Genomic DNA, 17983 nt, shown 5'->3' on the forward strand with positions numbered 1-17983 from the left:
TCTTCTCACTGGGAGCAGGCTCTGGGGAGCTCTGACCTCGCAACGCAACAAGCCGTCACGGACAGAGCCCTGGACGTCGCGGGGGCCCTTTGGGCCTCCGCCACCCCCCTACCCTGAACCCAGTGTAAAATAAAGTGGCACTACTACTATATTCTGTATGATTGACAATCCAGCGCGCGAAAACACGGCACAAAAAAGAACGAGAGTTAGACAGGACAGCGCTGCACTCACAACTGATTTATTTCGAAGAAAACATTGGTCATATATACAGATCAGTCTCCCACGTGGCGGTAACTTATTGCACCCGATAACCACAAATTTCATTAATCGGTTTGCACATGTGTAGTCTTTGGCTTACTTGGTCATGCAAAGGCGTCACTCAGATACGCGTATTCCCGGTCATGCAGCACTATTGAGGGCATACTTATACAACGGTCAGCAGAGAGAGAGAGAGAGAGAGAGAGAGAGAAACATCTTTATTTGCCCTTCTATAAAGGCTTCTGCGTTGCTGGGGGAAGGAGCTGCTGTTACCAGTCGCCCCCAAGAACTGCCTCAATGTGTTGGAGGAGGGCCTCCCAGTGCTCTTCTTCTGTCAGTCGTAATGAGGAGGTGGTCAATTGTCGGACTGAGGGCGCGTACCGGCCGGCGCTTTTCGTCCGCTTGCGGAGAGCGAGTTTGAGTTGTTTTTGGGGATCCTCTGGGGGGTCAAGCCACTCCGCCCAAGTGCCAGGAGTAGGGGAAAGGGAGTCTGTGTATATGTTTCTTGTCTGTATAATCTCTAAGCAGTCCCACATGTAGTGCTGGTTGTTAGGGTACCCGTGACCGCAGCGTGGGCAGCACTCGTCTGATTTGAAAGGCCTCGATAATTTCCCGCCTGACGCGACGAGTGGTCGCGTCAGGCACGGCATTTCAAAGATTGTCTCCAGATAGCTTGTGCAGCCCATCCAGTTCCTGCGCAGCGACGAAGGGTGTTCCTTGAGTGGAGCAAAACGGCGGCACAACAAACCGAATGGCTTTGGAACAACGTCAGACCGACTCTTCCAACAAGACAGCAACCAATGGCCCCAAAGGGAAGGGTCGTACTTCTGGGAGATGCGTCACTACCCAACCGGCATGCTGAAACCCTTGGTCTTGGCCCGAAGTTTTGTGGTGAGCCATTTTTCAATCCTCCGGAGAAGGTGGCCCTCTCCAGGCTCGTCTCCCGACGGGTTCCAGAAGAGGACCGTTCCCGCTGTATTTCTGAGTGCATTGACGGGCTTGCCCGAACCGGTGAAACGCGGGAACACCGCCTTGGTGTTGAAAAAATAGTCGAGTATGCAGTTGAAAACAGGCTACACATACTTACGGCAGACAAGGAAGGCTGTTTTGTGGTTGCACCAGAAAGTGTTTTCTGTGAGAAGGCCCTGATGGCGATTGAAAAGAATTTCAAACCTATTGACGTAAAGGCCAACAAGGTAAAAGAGCGCGCTGTGTCGTTGCTAAGAAGTCACAATCTTGAACAATTAGCCCTGTCAGTAAAGAAAGCAAAAGGTGTTCACTTGGAGCCATTTTTCGTGGTCAAAACGCATAAGCCTGAAGCCCCTTTCCGCACAATAGTTACAGAAAGAAATACTTGGCAGTTGGCGGTGTCCACATTTTTAGAACAGCAGCTCCGGTCCCTGCACCTGAATGACCCATATTTAATTCCAAATTCAGATGCCTTAGCAAAGTATCTTGAATCCTCGAACCCAGGAACATGCAAGGCTATGAGCATTGATGTGCAAGATTTGTTCTACACGATCCCTCACAATGAATTAATGAAATCAGTTAAATTGTATATCACTGAAGAAAACGATGAAGTAGGTTTCATTCAAAAGTGCGGCGTGTCAGTCAACAGTTTTATGGAGATCCTAGAATTCTATCTGAAATCAACATTTATTGAGTGGAAAAATGAATTCTTCGTTCAAAAACGAGGGGTGTGTATTGGCTCAAAGGTGGCTCCTATGCTTAGTAATATATTCCTAGGTAGGGTTGATAGAAATATCGAAAGAAACGTGTGCGGCTTGGCAAAGAAAATTTTTCGTTATGTAGATGATTTTCTAATAATCGTTGAAAATAGAGATCTGAATGTAGAGGGCCTTTTAAATGTGTTCAATGAGTGCGGTCTCCGATTACAGTTCACATTTGAGCTGCCAAAACTGAACAAACTGCAGTTTTTGGATTTAGAATTAACTTTCAATACAGGTCATGTATGCTGGTGTTACCGTCCCAGATCTCAAAAACCAGTGCTAAACTTCAAATCGGGTCATTCGAAGGTAATAAAAAATGGGATCGCATTTTCTTCATTACGCTCAGCCCTTTCAAAGTCATGTGGCCATCAGTTGAATGACAGCTTCTCGAACCAGATAAGTAGAATGCAGACGGCTGGCTACCCTGACAATGTTCTCCTCATGGTCGTGCAGAAGTTAGTCAAATGGATAAAAGGAAAAGATACGGCAGGTTCTGTGACACAGCCACCAAGGCAAAGAAAAAGATACCACGTTGTGATACCGTATAAGCACCGGCTCTCTCATAACTTAAAAAACGTGGCAAAAAGATACGCTGTCGACGTGGTATTCTCGGCTCCAAATAAATTAGGAAAATTGTGCAGTAGGGTTGACCGAAGATTAGCTTCCCGGAATACAAAAAAAGTGTGCCCGATAAATCATTCAGACCCATTTGTGAAATGTGCAATGGGTGTCGTGTATATGTTACCACTTCGGTGTGGACATATATATGTGGGACAAACCGGGAGGTGTCTGAACACCAGGTTGTCCGAGCACCAGCGTTCATTTAAAACGAATCCACACAGCCACCTGGCAAAGCACTGCTGCAAACAAGATTGTGAGCCGCTTTTCAATGAAACCACTGTGTTGTCGAGACACAAAGATAAAACAACACGGGAAATTATCGAGGCCTTTCAAATCAGACGAGCTGCTGACCGTTGTATAAGTATGCCCTCAATAGTGCTGCATGACCGGGAATACGCGTATCTGAGTGACGCCTTTCCATGACCAAGTAAACCAAAGACTACACATGTGCAAACCGATTAATGATTGCGTTTTTTTGTTTGTGGTTATCGGGTGCAATAAGTTACCGCCACGTGGGAGACTGATCTGTATATATGACCAATGTTTTCTTCGAAATAAATCAGTTGTGAGTGCAGCGCTGTCCTGTCTAACTCTCGTTCTTTTTTGTGCCGTGTTTTCGCGCGCTGGATTGTCAATCATGAACATTCACCAACTCGCCCAAATCACAGTCCTCTTGAGCACTTTCTGTATGATATTTACGTCCCTCGCTGAAACGAAAATTGGGGCGAGTTGGTACATTTTAAAAAGAATAGACAGCACAAATAAGGAAATACAAAAATACGAACAGGGGCTGCGTGTGTTCATTACGCTCGTGTTTTCTTCGTGTGTTTTCTATTCTTGTTTTTTTGCTCTATTTTAAATGTTACATCTGAACTGGTAGCTTCATGGTCTGAAGGAATGTGTAACAATGAACCACTACCAGCCGGTAGGAATGTGCTACTACCAGGGAAAATATTGGCTATGGTTCTGTTTGAATAGAACGATGTGACGATAATGCTGGCTTCAATAACTGAAGTCCACTGGTTAGGTTAGGCAGGACACACAAAACGCTGATTGTATGGTCAATGCAAGGCTTCTCAGTGTAGCTCATTTTTGTTGTGCGCTGAGGGTGGCTACCGTTCTCTGCAAAAATATACCCACTGGTGGCCAGTTCTGTCGAGCTCGCAGTGTGCGAATAGGGACACAAAGAAAAGGGAGGAAGAAATGTAACAAATGGTGAGGCTTCCGCTCTTCAATGTTGCTTCACTTTTGCTATCGTTTTAACAGCGAAGTTCTGTAGCAAATCGTCCGCAGTTATAAATGCCGAGCGCGCGTGCCTCGCAGCGAGCGCCCAGCGTCCCCGGTGCACGTTTCTCAAGCCAAGCATACACACAAAGGTATTGGCCAAAAAAAAAGAACAAACTCTGGCGTTCGCCGTAGTCGTGCAACGCTTGCTCAGAACGAGAAAGACACGTCATCGTACGCCCTTCCAATGTGATGTCCAATGATTATCACTTAAAAAAAAATGAAAGGCCGTTGCGGCAGCGAAGAAGAAGCAAATCGGCTGCAATTGTGCACTTAAACATTCGTAATGGTCGTGAAGGTTGCGTACAGCTTCGCTACCCTCAAGTCTTACGCGTTAGTGTGAGCTTGTTTCATTTTTTCTTCTTTCACTCCACCCACTGTGATTCATCATCGTCAGAGAAAGTTGGCTTTCCTGCGGGGCGTATTGGCATACAACGGAATTAGTGACGACAGAAATAAGCTTCGCTATAAAGGAACACTGAAGTGAATTTGTCAAGCTCCTGTATTTGCTTGCACGTCAAGCTCCTGTATTTGCTTGCACTGCGTAGACTGGCTTAAATAAACACACTTTTCATCGTTTATCCGGGGGATAAGGCGGTATTTATGTTATAAATTTTATTTTTATTTCGTTTATTTTTTATCATATTGGATTTCCTTCTTTATTTTATAAAGAATAAAAACTACCATGCGTGGTTTGCGGCGGCCGCACCAACTAACAGCAGTGACGTCAATACAAGGTGCTATGTGATTGGACGATGTCCAAAATTAAAGTTCAAAACAGTTTCGGTTTCGGTTCGGTGAAACGACATGTTTGGTATCCGACGTTATCGTTGGACGAGCATTCTCGATATCTCAGTAATCGGCATACCGCGCTTCTGCCATGTGGTTGGCTGTAAAATGCGTCGGATAAGCCTACCAGCACGGCTTGGAATCGTAACAACCACTAGCCGAGGCGTACGCACTGGATGAATGCCCTCCGCGTCACCTCCGACGCTTAAATGCAATGCGCTTTTCCCCGCACCTTTAGAGCTTGCCTGGCTCGTGCTTGTACCGTAAGAGGCGTGTTCGAGGGTCGGCTGATTCGGGGATGCTCCCGCAAGCAGTCGGTGCTTATGTTAAAACGAGAACTCGCCAGCGCGTCAGTGTCAGTCTGCACGCGTCCTGCGAACTCGCTCGTGGAGCAGTGAACGTTACACCACAAGAACGGTGAATTCATAATAGAAAACATTGCTCAAAAACAAATAAATCAACTTAAAAACACATGCACTATCGGGTATTCGAAGTTGCGACTTGCTAAACAACCTACCTATGGCTCCAGACCACTCGGCGATAAGCCAGCGATGCCAGAGGCGGAAATATAAAATATATATAATCTATAACCAGTTTACATTTTTATGTTGGTTTAGCATTTCAAGCAGCTTAATATATATATATATATATATATATATATATATATATATATATATATATATATATATATATATATATATATATATATATATATATATATATATATATATATATATATATATACAGTCGAACACGGATATATCGAACTCCAAGGGGATCGCGAAATAGTTCGATATATGAAAAATTCGATATAAAAAATATGGGCTCTGAGACCTCACCTATGGCTGACGATCACTTGCCGATTGTCGCATTCAAGAATGACAACTAATTCCGCATTCAGGACGCAACAGGACGCTTTATTTCCGTGAAAAAAATCGCCTGCTTCTTCGTCCTGGAAATAAAATTAAAGACGCTGGTCTCGATCTTCTCGAGGCTGCACAACTAGAAAATTCCAGCAGTACGCTGCGCCTTCGCACACCACGCACAACACGCACGCAAAAGAAGAACAGCGCGCACGTACCACAAGAACTTTGAAGGTAACAATTCCAAGCGCTCGCGATGGTCATCTCCGAGAGAAACAGTGATCTCCGAAAGGTGCGGGACAACTCGCCAAACAGCAGCAACAGCAGCAAAATGCAAAAGAAGGAGGAGGCCGCCAGCGCCTTCGTTCCCTCTTCCCTTTCCCGAGACGACATCGGGGGAAGACAGACACAGAGAGAGAGAAAATAAAACTCTTTTTCGGCAAGCCGGGGAACGTACGCAGCCGAAAAAAAAAAAAAGAGAGAAAAGGACGTGCGCATTCGGAGCATCCCTACCTCGCACTGTCACATTTTCCGAGCGTTCGGGCTTGTGTGCCTAGAGAGATTTAGCATAGCGGGCTCCGTCCGCTAACGCTACGGCGGTCGGTAGCGGGGCCCGACTGGGCAAGCGCAAATTCGTTCCGGTAGGGGGGATTAGTTTTGCGAGCCAGCCTTCGCCATGCCCGCGCATTCCTCTATATCCTCCTCAACCCCAATCGGGGGTGCAGCGACCGCCGAAGAGCAACTTCCAGCTCGCGCGGCGTTCGATATAACCTGTGGGAATCGTTGAAGGTAGGAGACGTCGTTTAGACACAAACACTTATTTATTTAACGGTTGTAAGGAGCTACAATAACCGTGCCTCTTGTTAGGCTTCCGTTCGCGCCATCTTCCCTTTCTCTCTCCTCTCTCGTCTTCTCCTCTTCTCTTGGCTTGGATTCTTTCGGTGGCGTGTTGCTATCTAGCCGAACCAAGCTCTTCGTTTTGAGTTTCGGTTTCGTTTTTCCACACATTCCCCCCCAAAATGACGGAAGTCATTTTCTTTTACTGCTACGTAATTTCCAATGGGTACACTAGCTGTATCGGTCGCTTGAGCGTTGACCCTCCGGGCATTCTCAGGATGCACGATCGGATCTTTCCATCTCGTCCTGGGAACACCTTTTGGATTCTTGCAAGGCTCCATTGCTGCCGGGGTAGTTGCGAGTCTCGAAGGAGAACCAAGTCCCCAACCGCAAGGATTTTCCCTTGGCTTCGTTTTCCGTTGTGGAGATTTCGCAACTCTGCCAAGTATTCCTTGGTCCATATACGCCAGAAGGCTTTGATGGCCAGCTGTCGACGGGTCCAAAGCTTGTGCAGGCTGTCGTCAATATTGTCATCCTTAATCCCCACACTTGGTAGCGTGGTCAGTCGTTTGCCCGTCAAGAACAGGGAAGGACATAGTGGTTTCGGTTCCCCAGCCTCGTCATAGAGGTTAGTTAATGGTCTGGAGTTCAGTACTGCCTCTACTTCCGAAAGCACGGTTGCAAGCTCATCGAATGACAAATATCTTGAGCCAATTACTTTCTTCAGTGCAAGCTTGGTGGATCCAACGAGGCGTTCGTAGAACCCACCCCACCATGGAGCACGCTCAACTATGAACTTCCATTCAATGCGTGCGTTTGAGATGAAGTCAAGTGTTGCAGGATGGCGCAATGACTTCCAGAGCTGCGAAAGTTCTTTGTTTGCTCTTTTAAAAGACATGGCGTTGTCGCTGTATATGACTCGAGGGATTCCTCTCCTGGATATGAATCTCCTGAGTGCCATCAAGAACGATTCAGTGGACATGTCTCTTACGAGCTCAAGATGAACAGCTCTGGTTACGGCACAAGTGAACAATGTAACATACGACTTGTGCATTGCGCTCTCTCCTTTGACCAGAAGCGGTCCCGCAAAGTCGACACCCGTGACTTCAAACGGTTGTGCCTCGGTGACTCGGTCTCGCGGAAGCGGTGCGATTACCTCGGTGGCTGGACGAGCATTGAACCTCTGACAGGTCATGCACCCCTTAATTATTCTTTTCACCAGCTGGCGTGCACGCACCACGTAGAATTTCTCTCTCAGCTGTACGAGTGTGTCCCGCACTCCTCCGTGCAACACTTGAAGGTGACATCGGCGAGCGATCAGCTCCGCTAATCGGTGGCCGCTTGTTAACGCGATGGGATGCTGTTCGTTGTACGGCTTCTCACTTTGCTGGAGTCTTCCCGTGATTCGGAGCACACCGTCATTGTCCATGAACACGGGAATATCTCGGAGTGGTGAGTCTGCGGGAAAACGTTCACCCGTTTGTGTGCATTCGATCTCTCGCTGCAGATCTTCACGCTGTGCTAGCCTTATCCAGTGTTTCTCGGCTTCGTCCAGTTCGCGTGTCGTTAACGAGCCAGATTCATTGCTGGTATGGCGCAACTTATGAACGTATCTCATAATCCAAGCTGTTACACGGAGAAGTCTCGCTGCTTCACTGTATCGTGTTATGTCCAGCACTGTCTGTGACGTGGAGCTTGTAGCCTGGAGAACTGCCGGAACCCTTTTTTCATCTGTTGCCGCCGAGGTGTTGCTGGGTGGCGAGTGATTCGGCCAGAAGTTCTCGGGCAACCCCATCCACTCAGGTCCTTTCCACCAGATGGAACTTTCCACAAGCTGCTGACCGCTGAACCCTCGGGTCATGCAGTCTGCCGGATTTCCAGACCCAGGGCAGTGTTTCCAAAACGCCGGGTTCGTGATGCGTTGTATCTCGGTGACTCGATTCTGCACGAACTGCTTCCATTGGGACGGTTCGCCTGTCACCCAGTGCAGGGCCACAGTCGAGTCTGTCCAGAAGTATGTCTCCTGCGGTCGTTCCTTCAAGTTGTTCGTTATGTATCGGCCCAATCTAGCTGCCAACAAACAAGCCATCAGCTCCAGCCTCGGCAGTGTCAGCTGCTTGATAGGTGCGATCTTCGACTTGCCCATGAGGATACTAGACGTAGTATTGCCTTCCGCATCTGTAACACAAATGTACGCCACTGCCCCGTAGGCCACAGGGCTAGCATCGGCGAACACATGTAGCAACGTTTTCTGCGGAAGTCCAGTCGTGGCACCACGGTAGCAACGTTGTACATGCACTCTTTGCAGTTCGTTCAGTTCACAACACCACTGCACCCACTTAGTGTCTAAGTCCTGCGGTAACACTGCGTCCCACTCCACGTTTCGTTGCCAGAGTTCCTGGAATAGGGCTTTGGCTCTAACGGTGAATGGTGTCAGCCATCCAAGTGGATCATACAGTCGAGCTGTAGTTTTTAGCACAGTTCTTTTCGTGCTTGTTCCAGGATTAGGCGGTGCGCTCGTTGTCGGCGTGAATGTGAGCTCGTCGCTGATGGGGTTCCATGTTAATCCCAGCACCTTGAGAACACCCGAGAGGTAACCTAGATGCCTGGATTCTTGACCGTCGCTGATGTGTTCACTCACTTCCTTGCTGTTCGTTGCCCATTTGTGCAGTTTCATGGAGGCAGCATTGAAGATAGCATTAGCTTCCGTGTAAATCTTCAAGGCTTCTTCCCCATTTTCTGTTCCAGTTAGGAGGTCGTCCACGTACAAGCAGTCCGCTAGAATTCTTGCAGTGACGGGATACTCTCCCTCCATGCTTCTGAGGTGGTTCTTTAGCGTTGCTGTAAGTAGGAAGGGACTTGCTGTTGTTCCGAACGGGACCCTCGTCATTCGCCACGCCTGCACTTTCGGCTTCAATTCAGTCGTTTCTGGTGCGGTCTCGAACCAAAGGAATCTCAAGGCGTCTCGGTCTTCTTCTCGTATTCCGATTTGCAGAAATGCCTTTTCGATGTCTGCCACTAAGGCAACTCTGTGCCTTCGAAAGTTAAGCAGTAGTCCAACGAGGTCAGTTGTCAGGTTTGGGCCACTTTCAAGGTTCTGGTTGAGCGACTTTGCGTGGTTTCCATGCGATGACGCGTCGAATACCACTCGGACTCTCGTTGTGTCACTTGCCTCCCGTATCACCGGTTGGTGTGGCATGTAGTATATCGGTCCGTTGCTCCCATCCCCTTCAACCACAGCCTCGGCCACGCCCTCCGTACAGTACTGTCGGATGACGTCATCGTAAGTTTGTAGCAGGTCAGGGTCTTTCTTGAGGCGGTTCGTTAGTTGCACCAAGCGTTTTTCCGCGACTTCCCTGTTGTCTTTGAGTTCGATGTTTTCCTTCCAGGGAAGGGCAACTTCATATCTACTCCCAACTTGCTTGATGTTTTCGTCAAACGAATCAAGTAGTTGTTGTTCTGGACAACCGGCCACATCGTCCGTTACTCCTATCGACTCCAACGTCCAAAAGCGTTCTAAATAGTTCGAGGCATCAGAGTCGTCAAGTGACACCTTCAGTGCAATTGTTTGCATGCACTGTGCTTCCCTGACTCTCGTTCCAACTGGGCCCTGTATGCACCATCCGAAAGCTGTTTCAACTGCTCGGAGTTTTCCATCCAAAGCCTTCGATCTTCCGGTCACAAAATCCCAGTAATGTTCTGAGCCAATAAGGAGGTCAATATCCCCTTGATCTTGGTCACCTGTACGGTCAGCCACAGCCTCTGATCCCATGAGATCTCGCAGGTGGGCTTCTGGAATTGGAACCTTCTGGTCGCAGATCACTTCGGTTTCCAAAACTTCAAGGTGGTGAACTTTCTTGTTCTGTGCCGTGACAGAAACTAGCACTCTCTTAAAGTCTCTTTCGGACTGACTTCCGCCGAACACACCGACCTTTAGTGCTTCGTATCCCACAACTTTGCACCCGAGTTTTTTGGATGCTCTCTTTGTGATGAACGAGCGTTGGCTTCCACCATCGAAGAGAGCTCGAAGTGAGGTGGCATTGTCCGCTCCTGCACAATATACAGTTGCAGTCTGTAGTAAGACGACCGGTCTGGCGGCTTCGTTCGTTGTGGACTCCAAATTCACTGGAGCGGTGGTCACGCTGCTGGTGCTCAATGGTGCCTTTGGTGCGGTGAATTCTGGGTCGCACATCGTTGTGGCATGTCGTTTCGAGCACTTTGCACATTTGACGTTACTCCTGCACACATTTGAGCGGTGGTTGGGTCTTGTGCAGCGGAAGCATCGTCTTCCTGCCATGAGCCTTTTCTTCGTTTCTTCCAGCTTGATTTCAGCGCAACAAGCCGCAGTCTCGTGGCTCTTTTCTGTGCAGAAGAAACAGGCATCAGTCTTCGTTGTTTGGTGCAGTGTCGCCACCGATGACTTCGGATTGCCTCCTTTGTGCGGTTTGTAAACATTCTTGTGGTCGTTTTTAGTTCCGGGAAGGTGCGGTTTTGCATCCACGTTTGGCTGCACTTCTAAACCTTCGCGGCTTTTTACTTCGATGCGCAGAAAGGCAATCAGTCGGGAAAGGGACGACACCGTCGCTCCTTTTGTTGCACTTTTCTCTGATGATTTTTCGTGTGCATCCTCTGTAACCAGGGTTGCTTCGTGCAGTAGAGTCTGCTGCACCGAACTTTCCGCCGCTTGTTCTTTTGCAGTTGTTCTGTTGAAGTCGAGTAGTATTTCCTTCGGCAGGGAACGTTGTACCACGGGGAAAAGAAGCGCCTCGAATGTGTTTTGGTTTTGGCCAAGCGCTTCCAAGCCTCGGATGTGAGACAGGAGGGTATCGTATAACCGACGGAGGCCCCTCACGTCGTCCGCGCTCCTCACCGGCGGGACGCTCAAGAGCTTCCGCATGTGCGCCTGTATAAGCCCCTCTTCGTCGCCGAAACGAGCTTTGAGCAGCTCCAAGGCGTCCTCGTAACATCGTGCTGTCGGAGGAAGGCCCTTGATGACACTCGCCGCGTCTCCTGTCACTGCTGCCTTGAGGTAGCCAAACTTATCTAACACAGTGAGTTCGCTGTTGGCGTTGATAACTTGGTCAAACTGCTCCCAGAACTCCTGCCAGCTAACGCTCTTTCCGTCGAACTTGAGCAGCTCGAGCTTCGGTAGTTTCACTTTACAGGGCGGTGCCCCTGCTTTCTCGTTCTGTTGGGCTGGCGTGGTTTCTGCCCTGGGTGGACGATTCTCGCGAGCATCGTTTATCTCTTGCTTGAGCATAGCGATGTAAGTTACGATCTTGTCGCCGTATTCCAATGCTCGGGCGAAATTTTGCTCGGCCTCTTCGTCGGGTATGCGTGGTTCAATGGCGGCGTCTGCCTCGTTGAGCTGAGCCTGAATGGCGGAAATCCGCGCTAATAAAACTTTCAAATGTTTTTCGTTTTTCTCCTGGCTCTCGATATATGCGTCAGTTTCGGCAAGAAGTTTCGTCACCTGTGAACGCACGGCTGCGCGTTTTTGCTTCAGTCGTTCCATGGCTCCTGTGGGCGTCACCGTTGAATCCGCGGAGCTGGGCTGGTAGCGTTCTTCCCAGGCGGTTCTTTGTTCTTACGTTAGGTGACGAGATGCAGTGTCCTGGTCTCCCACCATCCCGGGTTTCGGCACCAACTTTTCTTTTGTGGGAATCGTTGAAGGTAGGAGACGTCGTTTAGACACAAACACTTATTTATTTAACGGTTGTAAGGAGCTACAATAACCGTGCCTCTTGTTAGGCTTCCGTTCGCGCCATCTTCCCTTTCTCTCTCCTCTCTCGTCTTCTCCTCTTCTCTTGGCTTGGATTCTTTCGGTGGCGTGTTGCTATCTAGCCGAACCAAGCTCTTCGTTTTGAGTTTCGGTTTCGTTTTTCCACATAACCAATGTCGGGGAAAATGCGGTTCGATATAGAAGTACGAATTCCTATACTTTTACACAGAATTTTCAAGGGGACAATTTATGAGTTCGATATAGACGATAATTCGATATACCCGTGTTCGATATATCCGTGTTCGACTGTATATATATATATATATATATATATATATATATATATATATATATATATATATATATATATATATATATATATATATATATATATATATATATACAGAAAGAAATGCCGGCAGTCTACAACGCCAAACAAGGCATAGGGGAATGGTTAGACTATTTTTTACCGTTAGCGACGTTACATTATTTTTTTAATTAATTACGTGAGAAAGGAAGAAAGAAAAACACGCGCCCAGAGTGGCGACCGAACCCACACCTTTCGATTAGATCTCGAATGCCTTACCAACTCGGCTAAGATCTGGGCTTTTTTTTTCTTTATTCGGCTATCTGGGCGACTGTGTTCTCCTTCAGTTTCTGGGGTACATGGAGGAAAGTATTCTTTCCTCCATGCTGGGGTATTTATATTTACTACAACTGTATCTGACGCTTGAGGGTGGTAGCCAGCGCCACTCAGACTACACGGGGAGAAGGGGTCCTTCTTTTCGACCCCCGGGGCGTGACGCGAACGTCTACAGCCTGTCATAAGCGGGTAACTGGCGGGAAACCCTCTTATGCTACCTTGGCATCAAGGTTGCCAGAACCGAGGCCCTCGCTAAGCTTTCGCACGATAATAGGGTTTGGAAATGAGGGGCTCGTTAGGAAATACAGAAAGAAATGGCGGCAGTCTACAACGCCAAAGAAGGCATAGGGGAATGGTTAGACTATTTTTTACCGTTAGTGACGTTACGTTATTTTTTTAATTAATTACGTGAGAAAGAAAGAAAGAAAAACACGCGCCCCGAGTGGTTGCGCAAGAAAGGAACGAAGACTGGAGAGAAACGACACGAGATAGAGCGCAGTTTCTACAAACTTTATTAGGAAAAAAAAATCACAGATACATACTGCCCACTCTGTGACACACACTCATTCAAAAACAAGGAACAAACACCTCCTCCCCTCTGTGCATTACCACACTCTTAGGGCACGTGCCACTGCGATTGCGGTTTCACGATAGACCGTTGTCTTGCCTGAGGAAGTGCATCTGTTTTTCCGTAAGTGCGAGGGAGGGAGCGCTTACAGAGCAGTCCCCAGCACGCGCTATTTCATTCGCCTCAATGATCTCGCTGGTCGTTTGGTTTCTGTCCATCGCTCTATATAGCACTTAACAAACAGGGGGGTACATTTGCAATCGCGACAGTCCATGGATAGCCAAATTGCCTGAGTTGGCATTTTTCACATTGTTGGCATGATCGGTTAGGCGATCATTGATACACCTCCCCGTATTGATACACCTCCCCGCGTCGCGGTCCGGAGCGTGAGCTCGTTCATTACCCTCCATGCCTTCAGGGATCCATTCGAGGATAACGTGTAGGTGGGGATGAGCTTGCATGTATGTTGTCAGGCTAGTGAGGACGGGGGATGGAATGTCGTTCGTGGCGAAGCTTCGTAATGCTCTCTGGCTGTCCGTGCGGACTTTGATGTGGGCGGTCCGATGCTGGTGAAGTGTAATGGCTTCTACGATGGCTTGAGTATCTGCAGCTGTGGGCGAGGGGACGTTGACGTAAAGCCGTACATGAGCTGTGCAGGGGCCAACCGATGCCGTAGTCGTTGTATGGACCACAAAACGGGCGTTGATGTAGTAGGTGTCATGGGTTGGTTCGGGCAGGCATTGAGCGCGAGATGCTCTACGTTCTTGATCTGTGGCTGGACTCATGTGTTTTGGTATGGGTAGCACAGTGACTGTTGGGTTGGTCTCCAAGGGTGGCGGCGAGGGAGTGATGGGTGGGAGGTGGTCGGTGGGGTACCTGAGGGCGTGAAGAACTTCCCGCCGTTGCAGTGGCGTCGTTAGACGGTGTTGCTGAGCGTCATGATAAACCGAGGCTTTTTCTTTTAGTGTTGTGGAGGGCAGCGACATTAATTAATGTATGGGGGCATAGAGAAGTACTCCAATTTCTATGAGGGTGCATTTTCTGATTGCTGTTTCTATTTTGTTGGCTTGTGTCTTGGTAAGGCGCTGAAAAGCAACATGACGCGTGACAACACCAGGGCTTACACTACTTTGCGTAAATCGTGTTCTTCTAGCCCTTGATGGTGTGGCGTCACGCGGCAGAGCATTTGGTGAATTTGGTTAATTTGGGCGATGATGGATTGGACCCATTCTGTGCTTCTAGCGTCTTGTTGGAAAATAAAGCCCAGGACCTTGATGTGGCTACGGCGAGGGATGGGTAAGTTGTTTACTGTCACCGTGATGAGGTTGCGATATTGGTTATTTTTCTTGGTTCTATTATCCAATGCAACTACATATTTTGATTTCTCGTTTGAGCAAGTGAGTGCGACGTCGTGGGCGTGCCCGCTGATGATATTGAGGACCTGATGTATGTGTATTCCTGCTCGCTAGGGCCACCCTTTGTACACCAAAGGGTGACGTCATCAGCTTATATGGCGTGTTCACGATTTGGGATAGCGTTCAGATTGGCAGGGAGATTCTTCATTACCAGATTGAAGAGCGTTGGTGATAATATGGATCTTTGTGGTGTGCCTCTATGAAGTGGGTAAGGCCGAGATGGTGTCCTATCGGGTCCAAAGATGCAGATGGTGCGGTCTGTTAGGAAATTTTTAATGTAATTGAAAATACGGATACCCGATCTAGTTTCCTTGAGGCTGAGAAGTATCGCTCCAGGCAGCACATTGTCAAAAGCTTTTTTTATGTCTACTCCAATGATAGTGCGCAAGTGAGCTGCACTGGCTGGGCATATACGTCCTCATGAATGTGTTTGGCAATGTCCTGTGTGTTCACATGCTTTCGGAATCCCGCAGTTGCGGCTGGCAGGTGGCCGTTGTTTTACAGGTGTCATTACAGTCTAGCGAGCACCATTTTCTTAAGTGTTTCAACCAGAGGTCGGCGAACTCACTCATGAGTCCACTCACTCAGACTCATTTGGACTCAAACTCACGCGTGAGTTTGAGTTTGAGTGAGCGCGAGGCTAGAGTGGCATGGTGAGTTTGAGCTTGAGTGAGTTTGAGCCGAGTGATCCCGACTGAGTTTGAGTCCGATTGAGTTTGAGTACGCCTGAGACCTAGTGAATTCCGAGTCCATTTTGAGTTCTGAGTATATTTTGAGTTTGAGTCCATTTTGAGTTCTGAGTACATTTTCAGTTTGAGTCCGTTTTGAGTTCTGAGTACATTTTGAGTTTGAGTCCATTTTGAGTTCTGAGTACATTTTGAGTTTGAGTACATTTCGAGTTTGAGTACAATTGAGTTTGAGTCCATTTTGAGCTCTGAGTACAGTTTGAGTTTGAGTCCATTTTGAGTTTGAGTCCATTTGGAGTTATGAGTACATTTTTAGTTTGAGTCCATTTTGAGTTCTGAATACATTTTGAGTTTGAGTCCATTTTGAGTTCTGAGTACATTTTGAGTTTGAGTACATTTCGAGTTTGAGTACATATTGAGTTTTGAGTACATTTTGAGTTCTGAGTACATATGAGTTTTGAGTCCATTTTGAGCTTGAGTACATATGAGTAGCCTAGCAGGCGGCTATGGTTGGCTGTTAAGTTTCATGCGTCACTGTGGGCTCGGAATTCAGGTTACCTGCTGGTACGACACCAATCGCGATCTGCATGATCGGTTGGGAGGGAGGGGGTGTCTGATTTTTTTTGTTTCTTGTTGAATTTTCATGGCCATAAGCACTTGCTGTATACCTAATTTTCGCGGCTGGGCGCGTGAGCGATAATTGACTGATGAGGTCATAAAAAAGGGTTGTCTTAACTTTTCCTCCTGATGGATCCACTAAGAACGTGGGAAAGGGTGGTGGGAAAGCACACGGCGGCGCTGGCGTGCTGGTTGTTCGCCTGCTACTATTAACGGCTTGATATACTAGGGGTCACAAACGAAGAGGTGAGAGCCGGGGGGAAATGTGGGCGGGGGCTGTCCTTTCTGCTGTTTCAAATGAATTAGCTGAATTGACTGGGCAGCGCCCCTTAAGATAGAAATAATGACCACATTAGATTGGGTGAAAAGTGAAACTGATGAGGCTAAGGCGTGTAACGTATCAAATGAAATGTCCGTATTGACGGAATCACGTGGCGTAAATAAAAAAAAAAATGCTTCCTGATTGTAGTCATCAGGCCGTCATAATGAGTCATAGATTGGGTTAAGATTCACAATGACGCTGCGAGGGCATGTGGGGAATCAAATTCAAGGTCTCGATGTGGGGAATCATTCGGGACGAAAATGCGTTATGGATATATCATGACGTAGTCAAGGTAAGTCATAGATTCGGTTAAAATTCAAGTTCATGACGGTAGGGCGTGTGGCGTATCAAATTAAAGGTCTCGATGAGGGTAATCACGTGCTTCCTGATTATTATCATGACTAGAGACCGGAACTTTAGGCAAAATGCCTATTTTTTATTCCAGTCCGTATCGAGCCTATTTAACATATAAGCATGAACTAAAGGAAGGGGAACATTTTAAGCAATAGTTGATTGTGCCTATACGTGCCTATTTTGAGGTTCGTGCCTATACAAGCTTTTAAGCGCCTATAAATGCCTTTTTTGTGCTGTCGAGTACAGACTTTGCCTCAATCAGTCGTATATCTCGATGGAAAAAAAGGAAATCTATTGTTGGACTGATGGGAATGCATGAGCATCTTGTCTCTCTCCATTGCTAACTTGAGGCCTCGCCCGATGCTCATTCCTTTCTCTTCAGACATCCGCCACGCAGAGTTTCTTTCACCCCACTCAGTAAAGCGTATAACCACAAAAATATCATCATCTTCTTCCTACACTATGCCAACCATGCTTAGCGTTCTAATAATCTCAGCGGTCTCGTTTTCTCGCTCTAGCAGCGGCTTTGGCTGCCTGTCTTTCCTTTTGTAGTCTGCCAGTATCGCCATTAGCCGCAGTATTTTTCATTTCTTCCTCGTTTGCCACCCTAAACTGGCTGCGTGCTCGATAATTATACAACGCGGGCAATCAGTGGCAGGAGTCACAGGGACCCGCCGAGACTCCCCGTGACTGACGGGCACGTCTGCAGAGGCAGCTGCCGCTCAGTCGCACTCCTGTTAAAGGAGTACTGACACGAAATTTCAAAGCTGAGATAACTATGTAAAACGCTTCCTTTTTATCAGGAGATATCTCCCAGCAAGTTTCAACAGCAACCGTTCAGCGAAACATATTTAAAATCCATTTTAATCTTCGCCCGCACGAGAAAGCCCAGAGCGGGCCGACGTGACATCATCTGCTACGTGCCCCAAACTGCCGACGTCGGGGCTCCCGTGACGAAGCCAACGCGCTGGCTGTGGTTGGCGCGCGCTGCTCGGGCGTGTGTACACGTCATGGTTTTGGGACTGACGTCATGCTGCCCGGGCCTGTGGGGACGGCGAAAACCTCGGCCGGTCTGGGCGCGCGCGTGCGCTCGCTCGCGCGCGCTTCCAGAGAGGCAGCGATACGGCAAGAATGGTGACGTCATGTTATACATGCTGTCATGGCGGCCGCTCGGCGTTTTTCAGTCGAAACCGAAACTGGCACGAATAAACGACGCCGTAAATGAATGTTTACGCTGCGCTCGACCGTCTAATCTGTCATTCTATGATTAGTG

The sequence above is a fragment of the Haemaphysalis longicornis genome, unplaced genomic scaffold, assembly GCF_048455015.1.
Source record: "Haemaphysalis longicornis isolate Haplotype H1 unplaced genomic scaffold, Haemaphysalis longicornis Haplotype H1 scaffold_10, whole genome shotgun sequence".
In the NCBI taxonomy this organism is placed as follows: Eukaryota; Metazoa; Arthropoda; class Arachnida; order Ixodida; family Ixodidae; genus Haemaphysalis; species Haemaphysalis longicornis.